This window comes from Lathamus discolor, chromosome W, assembly GCF_037157495.1.
Source record: "Lathamus discolor isolate bLatDis1 chromosome W, bLatDis1.hap1, whole genome shotgun sequence".
Classification (NCBI taxonomy): Eukaryota; Metazoa; Chordata; class Aves; order Psittaciformes; family Psittacidae; genus Lathamus; species Lathamus discolor.
In genome coordinates, this window is record NC_088908.1 from 37,854,413 (window position 1) to 37,866,464 (window position 12,052).

Here is a 12,052-nt window from a genome sequence, read left to right on the forward strand (position 1 = left end):
TGATGAAGTAAGGAGTCTTCCTCGGATGAAGTAAGAAGTCTTCCTCGCTCTGTCCTTCTTCACCTTTCTGTTCTTTGGATATATCCCAACCATTGTGTGGACGCCAGCATTGTCTTGTTCTCACTTGACTACCCTGGTGTGTCCATTAATTTCTACTTCGATAGACTTTCACAATACCTTTTAAATCCACCCATATGCCCTTTACCGTATGTAATTATGTTAGCTCTTACCACCTAGCCTACCATTGTTAACATTGGTTACTGAATAACTCTGGTACAAACTACAAACTGTACTGGAAAATTACAGTATTTCCAAACCCACACTACTGATTTATAAATTTTCAAATTTATTTCATTTCTAATGTTTATTATCGTAAAATTTTGCCTTTTTCTCTAACATTTCCCCCCTTTGAAAATACTTCACTTAACTTAAGTAAGTATTTTCATTCTCTTAGGTAGCTGTTTCCTGATAAGTCAGTGGAGGTGTAGGGTATTTCAGATGTTTCCTAGTTACTGCCTCTATGATTCGATGGGTCCATGCCCTGTTTTGGGCTATTTCCTTTCAAATACAAAGATACATCAAATATAGCATTAAAAATACAATCAGTATCACTATTATAGTTTGTACGAGGGAATGGACCCATCCTGTGAGGTGAAGGCCTAGATCATCAAAAAGTGCTCCGATCCAATTTTGTTCAATATATTCTTTTTCTTTTTTCCGTTTCTTTTTCAAATGTCGTACAGCTGGGAAATGTTGTATTCTATATCTGTGGTCACATTAGGAATGTGAATACAGCAGTGATCCACTCTGTCCTTTAAATATCCACAAACGCCATGTTCCTTAAGTAATAACATGTCTAATGCCATTCTGTTCTGCAAGGTCATTTTGGTTGTTGCCTGCAATTGTAAATTTAAATCTCTGAATTCTTTTTTTGTTATTCTGGCTAACCTTTTTGTTTGACTAAACAGGTTGTCAATCATTTCTCTGTTTCAATATGCTGCCACTGGGGCAAGTAGAGATTCAAAAGCCCATCCTATCTTAACTCCTGTTGAGGGCTCCTGCCAAATGTCTTCATCATTATTGTCGTTATTATCTATATCTCTTCTTGTTCGAATTTGTAAGATTTCTAATTTGCCTTTGAATGGTGACTTTTTCCAAATTGGACCAAGAGTCGGTAATCCTAAAGTAATTTCTTTAGCTGGACCTTCCATGGGTAGGTGGGTAGTCCAGGTTCCGTCACTTGCTGCCCAAACGAAATGTCCCATACTATGCACTGTTGAATATTTACAATCTATATTGTCAACGGGGACTTGTATTACTTTTCCTCCAATTTTCAGTCCTCGGCACGCGCATCCTACCTTTAAAGCAATCTTGATTGGAGGTATTGTAATTTTCTCAGGGTCAGTGTCACAATCTAAGATTCTGGTACAATTCCACCAAGGAACATTTTTGATTATATTTTGACTAACCCTATTTATGGACAGTAAGTTACTGATGTTTATATTTTCTGTTACATTTTGTTTTCCTGTCCATCTAAGACACCAAGAGATGTTCCCAATATATTGGAATTTCTGTAAAATGCTCACTGATCAAATTGTATTCCAGTCTTGTTTTGAACTATATGTTTTTCCACATTCCCACACCCTTTTTTGCCTATTTATCTTGATTTCTTTCTTATAAATGCATTTTCCCCATTCATCTCTTACAGAGGTAAATTGAGCATTTTGGTATCTCTCACAAACTGATCTTAGTACTAAAACTGCAGGATCTCCAAAAACACCTTCTTCTCGATATTCTGTCATTGTCATGTTTTCCGTTACCTCCTTTTCCTGACAAGTGATTGCTCTGTTAATTTCTGAAAGTGAAAATGTTATTATTCCCCATTCAGTTGGTTCTCCTGCCGCTTTGGGTATTGGTAAACAAGCTGTTATTCTACTTGTGTTTTTCATCTTTGCAAAATCTTCAATCAGTCCTATCATTAAATTTTCCTCAGGATTTCGATGATACAATTGGATTATTTGTGTTGAATTTACTGATCTTTTAGTCCTTTTTCTTGTAACCTTAGTTTCGTTATGGCTAATTGTATATCCAGTCCTATAGGACCAATTATCTTTTTCCCAACTACCCTTGTTGGTGTTGGTCCTATTGGAGTGGTTTTTGTGAACTTGCAAGTCAGAATGGCATCTTGTTTTAGGTCGTTTTAAAACATCTTTCTGAGGGATTGCTAGGATAAAAACAGCTGTCAGCTCTGTTAACGACCATATGAAAATCAAAGTTTTATAATAGAACCCAGGCATCTTATTTACATTCCAGTTTTAGTTTTGTAGGGCCTAGTACCTGTGTTTCCCAGATTTTTGAAACTTTCTTTATTCGTGTATAATGTATCCAAGAATCTATTCCTTTTACCTTCACTGCTGTGAATGTGGTTAGCAATACTTGATATGGTCCGTCCCACCGTTCTTTTAATGGTTCTTCATTCCAGTTCCGGATGTATACTTGGTCTCCTGGTTGGATATCATGTGCTGGATTTTCCAGAGATAGTGGCCTATTCCACACCAGAGTGCTTCGCAGTCGAGTTAAGGTTCTACCGAGAGATAGCACATAATTATAAACGTCCTGATTCCCTTTAATATGGGTATTAGGGTTGGGTTCCGGTGCCTCATATGGTTTTCCATAGAGGATTTCATAGGGGCTTACTGACATTTTACTTCTGGGTTTTATTCTAATTCGTAGCAGAGCTATAGGCAATGCTTGTGGCCATTTTATTTTGGCTTCCTGACATATTTTACTGATTTGTCTTTTTATTGTTTGGTTCATCTTTTCTACCTGTCCATTAGATTGGGGCCTCCAAGGAGTGTGTAAGTTCCATGATATTCCTAATAGTTTACTAACTTCTTGTACTGCGTTGGCAATAAAATGTGGACCCCTATCTGATGATATTCCTAAAGGAACTCCAAACCGTGGAATGATTTCTCTAAGTAACCATTTCACCACTTCTTTTGCTTGATTGGTGCGACAGGGAAAGGCTTCTGGCCATCCAGAAAAGGTGTCAACCCCTACTAACAGATATTTGTATCCTTGTACTTTTGGTAATTCCGCAAAATCAACCTGCCAATAATCTCCTGGCTCCATTCCTATCCTAATTCTTTCCATCTTAATTTGTCTTTTTACTACTGGATTATTTTTCAAACAAATTTCACATTTTGATCCCACTGCTTTTGCCATCGTTAACATCTGTGTGGAAATTATTCCTAGCCTTAAATAAGTTACCAATACTTCTGCACCCCAATGACATTTTTGGTGTTCAGTTTGTAGGATTTTTCGCATTATTGCTGGTGGTACTATTATTTGTCCAGTTGTTGGTGTATACCACCCTTCAGAATCCTTTTGAGCCTCCAATAGTCCTGCCAGCTTTTCATCTTCTTTTGAATAATTAGGATCTTGTGAAAGATAGGTATGGAGTGGGCTTACCTTGAGAGGTATCAGGGCCATCATGTTCCATACCTTTCAGGCAACTTGTCGAGCTGTCCAATCTGCCAGTGTATTTTTCGGACATCTTTGAAGTTCCTCCTTGGTGTGCTTTACAATGCATACTGGCTATCTGTTTGGGTTTTTGTACAGCAATTATCAGTTTCAAAATTTCTTCTTGATATTTTATATTAGTCCCTTGTGAAGACAACAGTCCTCGTTCTTTTTACAATGTTCCATGTATATGTATTATACCAAACGCATACTTTGAATCAGTTCATACATTCACCTTTTATCGTCGCTCAGTTCCAACGTTCTTGTAAGAGCTATCAGCTCTGCCCATTGAGCTGACGTCCCAGGAGGTAATGTTTTTGCCTCAATTACCTTTTGTTGCGTTGTTACAGCATATCCTGCGTACCGTGTTCTGTTCTCCACAAAGCTGCTTCCATCTATGAAAAGTTCCCAGTCCGGTTGCTCAAGAGGTACCTCTTTTAAGTCTGTTCTGGTTGCATATATATGTGCTCGATGACCTCTGTACAGTTATGTTCAAGAGTTCCTTCCTCTAGGTCAGTTCCTAGAAAAGCTGCTGGGTTTAACAGGTTAGTAGTTTTCAAGCTTATATCATCCTGTTCCAATAGGATTGCCTGATATTTCATCATCCGGCTAGGGGACAACCAATGTCCCCCTTTTTTTTCCAGAACAGTGGTTACCATATGTGGCACAAATACATCAATGTGTTTTCCCAAAGTTAGTTTTCTAGCTTCTTGAATCAAAATAACAGTTGCGGCTACTGCTCACAAACAGGAAGGCCATCCTGCACTCACCGGATCTAGTTGTTTTGAGAAATATCCCACTGGTCTTTTCCAGTTGCCAAGTTTTTGAGTTAACACTCCCAATGCCAATCTCTGTCTCTCGTGGATAAATAATTGGAAATCTTTTGTCAGATCCGGGAGCCCCAGTGCTGATGCTTTCGTCAGTGCCTCTTTTAATTTCTGAAAGGCTTTTCTCTGTTGTTTGTCCCAAACAAAGGTATGTGATTTTTGGGCCTCATATAGGGGTTTGGCAATTAGTCCATAGTCCATTATCCATAGTCTGCACCACCCCGCCATGCCCAAAAATATTCTCAGCTTATGCAAGTTCCGTGGTTCTGGGATAGCACAAATTGCCTCTATGCGATTTATTCCCAGCTTTCGCTGTCCTTGTGAGATTTCACATCCCAGATATAACACAGTCATGCATGCAATTTGTGCCTTTTCTTTTGAGACTTTATAACCATTTAAGCCTAGCTGATTCAGAATTTCAATTGTTACCTTTATGCACAGGGATCTTTGTTCTGTTGCAATGAAAATGTCATCTACATACTGTAACAACAGGTATTGTGATCTTGGTACTTGCATTTTTCCTTGGGTGGTCCATGTTTCCAAGTCTTTGGCCAGTTGGTTTCCGAATAGGGTCGGACTATTTTTGAATCCTTGTGGAAGTCTGGTCCATGTTAATTGTGTTTTCCGTCCATTCTGTGGATTTTCCCATTCAAACGCAAATAGTTTCCTGCTACTTTTGTCAAGGGGAATGCAGAAGAAGGCATCTTTTAAATCAATCACTGTAAACCATTTATATTTTTCCTTCACAGATGTTAACAGTGTATAAGGATTTGCTACTACTGGCGGGGATATCTTTTGTTATTTTATTTATTTCCCTCAGATCCTGTACTAACCTATATTCACTGTTTCGTTTTCTTACTGGAAAAATTAGTGTGTTATATTCTGATTCACATTCTTCCAAAATTCGATATTTCAAAAATTTCTCAATTATTTTAATAATCCCAAACTTTGCCTCTAGCTTCGGAGGATATTGTTTAACTCTTACTGGCCTAACCCCATCTTTTAATTCCACTGTTACTGGTTGAGCTGCTTTTGATTTTCCCGGGATTTCTGTCTCCCAAACTGTCGGTATCACAGCCTCTTTAACCTCTTTTGGAATTTGAGCAATGGGTTTTTTTTAAGAACCAAAATCTGTCCTGCTTTTGATTCGGGGATTTGCATTATTAATTCACCATCTTCAAAATGATCATTGCATCCAATTTGGCCAATAAGTCCTGTCCTAAAGGGGGAATGGGGCATTCAGGTACATATAGAAATTCGTGTGTTAATTCCTTCCCTCCAAATCGCAGATCTAGGGGCTGCAAGAATGGCCGTATTTCCTCCTTCCCTGTGGCTCTCACAGTTGTCATAGTTCTTTCCCCTAACCCCCCGTGTAAATCATTTAAAACTGAATATGTAGCCCCTGTGTCTATTAAAATTTTACTTCCTCCTCTCCTAGTTGGATCTTTACAAGGGGTTCTTTATTTTCTGCTTGGCTTAGACAGCTTTGATTAACAAAATCCCCCAACAACATTGTTTTAGCCATGTCGGATCCTGCAAAAGGATTTCTTGTTGTCATGAACTGCCCCCCTTTTGATGGACATTCATTTTTCCAATGTCCTTCCTGCTTGCAAAGGGCACATTGATTACATTCTGTCTACATTCATTCTTTTTTCTTTCTTTTTTTTTTTTTTTTTTTTTTAGTTACAAAATCCTCTTCCTCCCCCCCTTTCTTCATTTAATGCCGGTGGGGCTGATGGGGCAACTGTCAAATCCAAGCTTTCAATATCTTTCTGATGTTGTAAATTATTCTTTAAAGCAAGACACCCTATACCTCTTTTCTTAGTAGTAACACATCCCTTACATTGTTCATTAGTATTTACCTTAACAACCATTATTCCATAGGATTTCTGCCATTCATCTTTTCTCTTTTTTTTTTTTTTTGTTTTTTAAAGGTTTCATCTTTTTTTTTTTTTGGCTTTTTTCTTTTTTAAGGTTTCTGTTTTTCTTTTTCTTTTTTTTTAATTTTTTTTTTCATTTTCTTTTTTTTTCTTTTTTTCTGAAGGGAGGGAAAGGGAGTGGGGAAAGGAGAGGGGTAAAGGAGGAGGGGTAGGTGGGTGGGAGGAAGGCAGCAGCAGGGCTTTCCAGCTCACTCCTGCCTCCCTTGAAACTCGTCCCATTTTCCTTCCCTTTTGCAATACAACATCAACTGCAAGATGGTATTATACTGTAAAGTTCCATTCTCAGGCCATTTTCCTGGTCTTCTAATTCATATTGCATCCACCGTACATTACAGTAAACAATTAGTTTACTCTTTTGCATGCTCTGCCCAAACCGACCCTCCTTGCAGTGACTTAAAAAAACAACCTAATGGAGACGACTTAGGGACCAATGGCATTTTGTAAATACAAAGAGATCTCCAAAACACGCACACACACTTACCACTACGTTACAGGAATTATACAGACAGATGCTGATCCTGCAGCAGAAATACCAATACCATAACCACGTTTGCCGAACCTGCAGAGCTTTCGCTACTGTCTAACGGACGGCGCCTAGGCTTTTACCCCGAGAGCTCTCTAGCCCCAACCAAGCGCAGCTTTCACCGCGTCTAACAGGCAGGCTTTACTACTAGCCCAGCCAAACGCAGCTTTTCGCTGTGTATTACAGGCAGGCTTTTACCAGACCTTACCAAAGGTCAATACACCATACTTTTACTAGAAACCGGTTCTGTAACTTAAATAAAGCACCTTTCTTACCGTGTCAGAGGTCCGTCGTGAGCAGCAGAGGTCGGTCGCGGTCGATGGCTCCCCGAGAATCTCTCGGTGCCGGCTGGAGCGGGGTCGAAACGCGATCCGCCTCAGCAATGCCCGCGAGGTCCCATCTGGGTCGCCAAAATGTTAGCGTAAGAATAAACACATAACCACCGTAATGGTTATATGAGGTGCTTTATTGCAGCGCTGGGAAACCAGGGGCACTCGCCCAAATCTGGCTTCGACCTCGTCACATTGCGTTCGCAATTTATACACTAAAATTTGGTTACTAATACATATTCAACACGGATTGCATCATTAACTAATACATATGTATCAAGGATTGCCACATCAGTCTATTACAACATCAGCCTCTTCTGCGCTTGCGCAGCCTCCTCTGGTGGTCGCATTGATGAAGTAAGGAGTCTTCCTCGGATGAAGTAAGAAGTCTTCCTCGCTCTGTCCTTCTTCACCTTTCTGTTCTTTGGATATATCCCAACCATTGTGTGGACGCCAGCATTGTCTTGTTCTCACTTGACTACCCTGGTGTGTCCATTAATTTCTACTTCGATAGACTTTCACAATACCTTTTAAATCCACCCGTATGCCCTTTACCGTATGTAATTATGTTAGCTCTTACCACCTAGCCTACCATTGTTAACATTGGTTACTGAATAACTGGTACAAACTACAAACTGTACTGGAAAATTACAGTATTTCCAAACCCACACTACTGATTTATAAATTTTCAAATATAATCATTTCTAATGTTTAGTTATCGTAAAATTTTGCCTTTTTCTCTAACAGTAGGAAGGAGAAAAATCATAGGATCATAGGATCACAGAATCATAGAATGGTTAGTGTTGGAAAGGACTTTAAGATCATCTGGTTCAACCCCCCCTACCATGGGCAGGGATGCCTCCCCCTAGACCATGTTGCCCAAGGTTCTGTCCAACCTGGCCTTGAACACTGCCAGGGATGGAGCATTTACCACTTCTTTTGGCAACCTCTTCCAGTGCCTCACCACTCTCACAGTAAAGAATTTCTTTCTTATGTCTAACCTGAACTTCCACTGTTTATGTTTAAACCCATTCCTCGTTGTCTTATAGCTACAGTCTCTAGTGAAGAGTCCCTTTCCAGCATCCTTGTAGGCCCCCTTCAGATATTGGAAGGCTGATATGAGGTCTCCAGTTAGCCTTGTCTTCTCCAGGCTGAACAGCCCCAACTTTATCAGCCCATCTTTGTACAGGAGGTGCTCTAGCCCCCTTATCATCCTCGTGGCCCTCAACTGTGCTCTCTCCAACAACTCCGTGCCCCTGTTATGTTGAGGACACCAGAACTATACACAATACTCCAGGTGAGGTCTCACAAGAGCAGAGGGGCAGGATCACCTTCTTCAACCTGCTGGTCATGCTCCTTTTAATAACTGTATATAACTTGTTCTGGGTTTACCAGGAGCCGTTTTGCTCCTTCTTAGTAACTAGTGCAAGCTCTGTGTTTTGACTTCCAGCCTGGGCAGAGAGCTGATAATACCGATTGTTTTTAATTGTTGCTAAGTAATGTTTATTCTGGCCAAGGACTCTGTGAGTCTCATGCTCTGCTGGGGACGAGGGAGGCCGGGAGGAAGTAGAGACAGGACATCTGACCCAAACTAGCCAAAGAGGTATTCTATACCATAGCACGTCATGCCCGGAGGGGGAACTGGAAGTTACCCGGAAGGGGCAGGCTCTCGCTCTTCAGGGGGGTCGAACTCGTTCGGCGGTGGTATCGTATTCTCTTGTTATTTTCTCTTATCAATATTATCATTTGTGGTAGCAGCAGTGGTTTGTGTTATACCTTAGTTACTGGGCTGTTCTTATCTCAACCCGTGGGAGTTACATTCTCCTGATTTTCCTCCCCATCCCTCCGGGAGTGGGGAGGGTCGGAGGGGGTGAGTGGACAACCTGTGTGGATTGGTTTAAAGATGAACCTAGAACAAGATCCAAATACCTTGGGGCTGAGGTTGTGTCTGTTGCTTTTCTTTTTAAAATCAGAGAGATTCAGCATTTTGAGCAAGATAAATTAGCTCTATGTACATCCATGTTACATCAGCTAGATTGCTTACAACAGCCAAACTAGCTCATACATATCTCTCTCCCCCTCTTCCCCCCTCTCCCTCACTTGCCTCCTTCCTCACCATTCCCCTCTCTCCTCTTTGAGTAGGACTGAGATCTAAACTGAGGACAACAGAAATGGAGATGATACTGCATATGAAAAATTCAGGATAAACAAAACTAAACCAAAAGTAAATAAGCAAAAGAACAGAGGTAGCAATATACATATTGATAATACAGAGAGTAGAAGAAAAGTCAATGACCAAGGTAAGCTCAGAGTTATTGACATGGGAGATGATACATTAGAATTCACAAAAAAGTGTATATACACATACCTGTAAGCCATTTCATTAGGAGCCGTGTCATCAAAGGCATAATCAAAATGAAAAGTTTGGTTTTCTAGGTACCTTGTTAAATCCACCTTTTGTTTTGGTTCATGCACTATCACAACATCTTTACTTGGAATTGTTATTACATCTAGCTCTTTCATTAAAGTTTCTATAAAATAAATGAAATATGTATATATAAGTAGCAACACATCACTATTTTTCACATATTTTCATTGTTTACACTCTTATAAGATCTCAGATAACACAGCTCCTCCAAGTAACAACATTACAATGGACTTGGGCTTCTGATACCTAGATAATAATCTGCTAAGAGATTTCATTTTGTAATTCTAGTCATCCTATCCTATCAAGTTCTAGAATGTAAAGAGAAGTTGTACAAACTTGATTAGAAAAACTAAGATCATTAATGATAGCACTGTCATTATAGCTTAATTTCAAAATTTGGTCTTTTTATTTCCCCTAAATCCTTAAAATTATATCATATGTTCACAGTTTTCAAAAAGAAAAAAAATATTTATTCTACACAGACATTTTCATTTGTGTATTCCTCCTGGGATCTAAAGTACACATATTGAATTTCTCCAAAGTAAAATCCTTTCTAAAAATTATCTTGTTAGCAGAAAATGCTGAAAATGTTAATGATGCTTCCTGTCATTGGAAATGAACAAAAGCCATCTAGATGTGACTTCAGTAGTAACTTCCCAGGTTATAATTACTACACAGTGCTACAATTTATTGCTAATTGTTGTATGACATATGACTCAGCAAAACAGAGAACCCAGTGATCCATGATATGCACAAAAATAAAGATCCTTTCTGTGCACAGTCAGGATCACTAATGTGTCTTACTTGTATTTCTATGTAAAATTTCTTAAGGCATGCAGTTCAAGAATTTGATGTGGCTTTATAAAGTCAGATAGAAATCTTTGCATCAGGTAGCATACTGATCAAATAGTACAATAGTTACCATTGCATGACATTGCACGACATTGCACACCAACAGAAATATGCATTCAAGTAACTATATAATCAAATTTTCAACTTCACTGCAATAAAATAAAATGCCATTAGTCTGCATTTTATTATTATGCAAAGAAATAAGGAATAGTGGTGAAAAGATCTATATAAAGGTCAGTACTCGACAGCAAAAGCTTTTCAGTTAAAGCAGTCAAAAGCTGGTTTTTCTTAAATGATTGTTTGATGTAAAACATTTACCTGCTCCCAGCTATTTGTTATGACAAACTGTATTACTTGCTGATGAAAATTTGAAATAGTGTTGTTGAAATCCACCACACAATTATATACTTTCTGAATTATATTTAAATATGTCACTGAAATAAAGTCTCAAAATTTCAATCTGAAGACCTACTTTCTGCGAAGTCAATCCACAGAATGATTGCTGTTGAGAACACCTGAAGATGTTGATGATAATTCTGTTTGTGAGATTGACAGAAATTTATTTGTATATTTAGTTACGACTAAATTATTTAAACATCTTCCAGAATTTCAAAATGCAGAACATGAAAGGGGAAAGATAATATTTTTGATGTGCTGTTATTGCAGTAATAAAGGAAAAACTTCTTTTTTTCTCTTCAGCGTATTACTAATATCTTTGATTCCTTTATACTTTATATAAATTTATCTAATTTTAAAATATGGCATGAGAAATATTGTTTCTTATGAACTTTCAAAATTAAAGTGCATGTTCTCAGAAGACTGTATTATGTGTGTACTAGATTATCTCTATGGTTCCTCTCCAGCATAGATTAATTCATTAATACATTAAAAACATAAAATAAAATCTGCAAAATCTTAAATAGCCATACTCTTTTTATTGAGTGGTCGTTTTCATACACAAACACATATCTTGTGCTCATCAATCTACAAAGGAAACAATCTTTCAGTGAACTATACCCCAATTCCATTTATGTGACATTTTACTTCTATTCTTGAATTAACTAATGATTTAAACAAAGAGAAATTTCCAAGACAGCGAGTCATCTGAATGCGTAAAAATCCCCTTGTGTCTGTCTGCACAATAACCAGGAACCCAAAAGGGAGAACCATGTATTAATAAAACTTCCTGCATATAGTGATCTGATCCTGCAGACTACCAGATACATCTTGGAACACTGCAAGCAAATCCATCTGCAACAGGGTAGATACACTATTGACAGAAATTATCCCAACCTCTTTGATCATGCCCTGTTAGAATTCTCATTCTTGAGGGGTACAGGATTCATAAGAAGTAGAGTCAGGACCCTAAAACACAGAAAGGCAGACTTTTTGGCTGTTTATGGTACTAGTGCATGGGATCCCTTGGGAAACTGCCCTCAGTGGTAAAGGAGAAAATGAGAGCTGGGAGATTTTTAAAAGACATTTTCTTAGGTCACAAGAGCTCTCAATCCCAATGTGCAAGAAGTTGGGCAGAGAAGGCAGGAGACCAGCTTGGCTAAGTCAAGACTTCTTAGCCAAACTAAAATACAAAACCAAAATGCATAGGCAGTGGAGGTGGGCATACACATCCA

At 38.7% G+C, this 12,052-nt stretch overlaps 1 pseudogene; it reads right to left on the reverse strand.

The window, feature by feature from the left end:
* Positions 1–2,590: 2,590 nt before the first annotated feature.
* On the reverse strand, positions 2,591–7,029 carry LOC136004240 (uncharacterized; annotated as a pseudogene).
* Between the last annotated feature and the right edge of the window lie 5,023 nt (positions 7,030–12,052).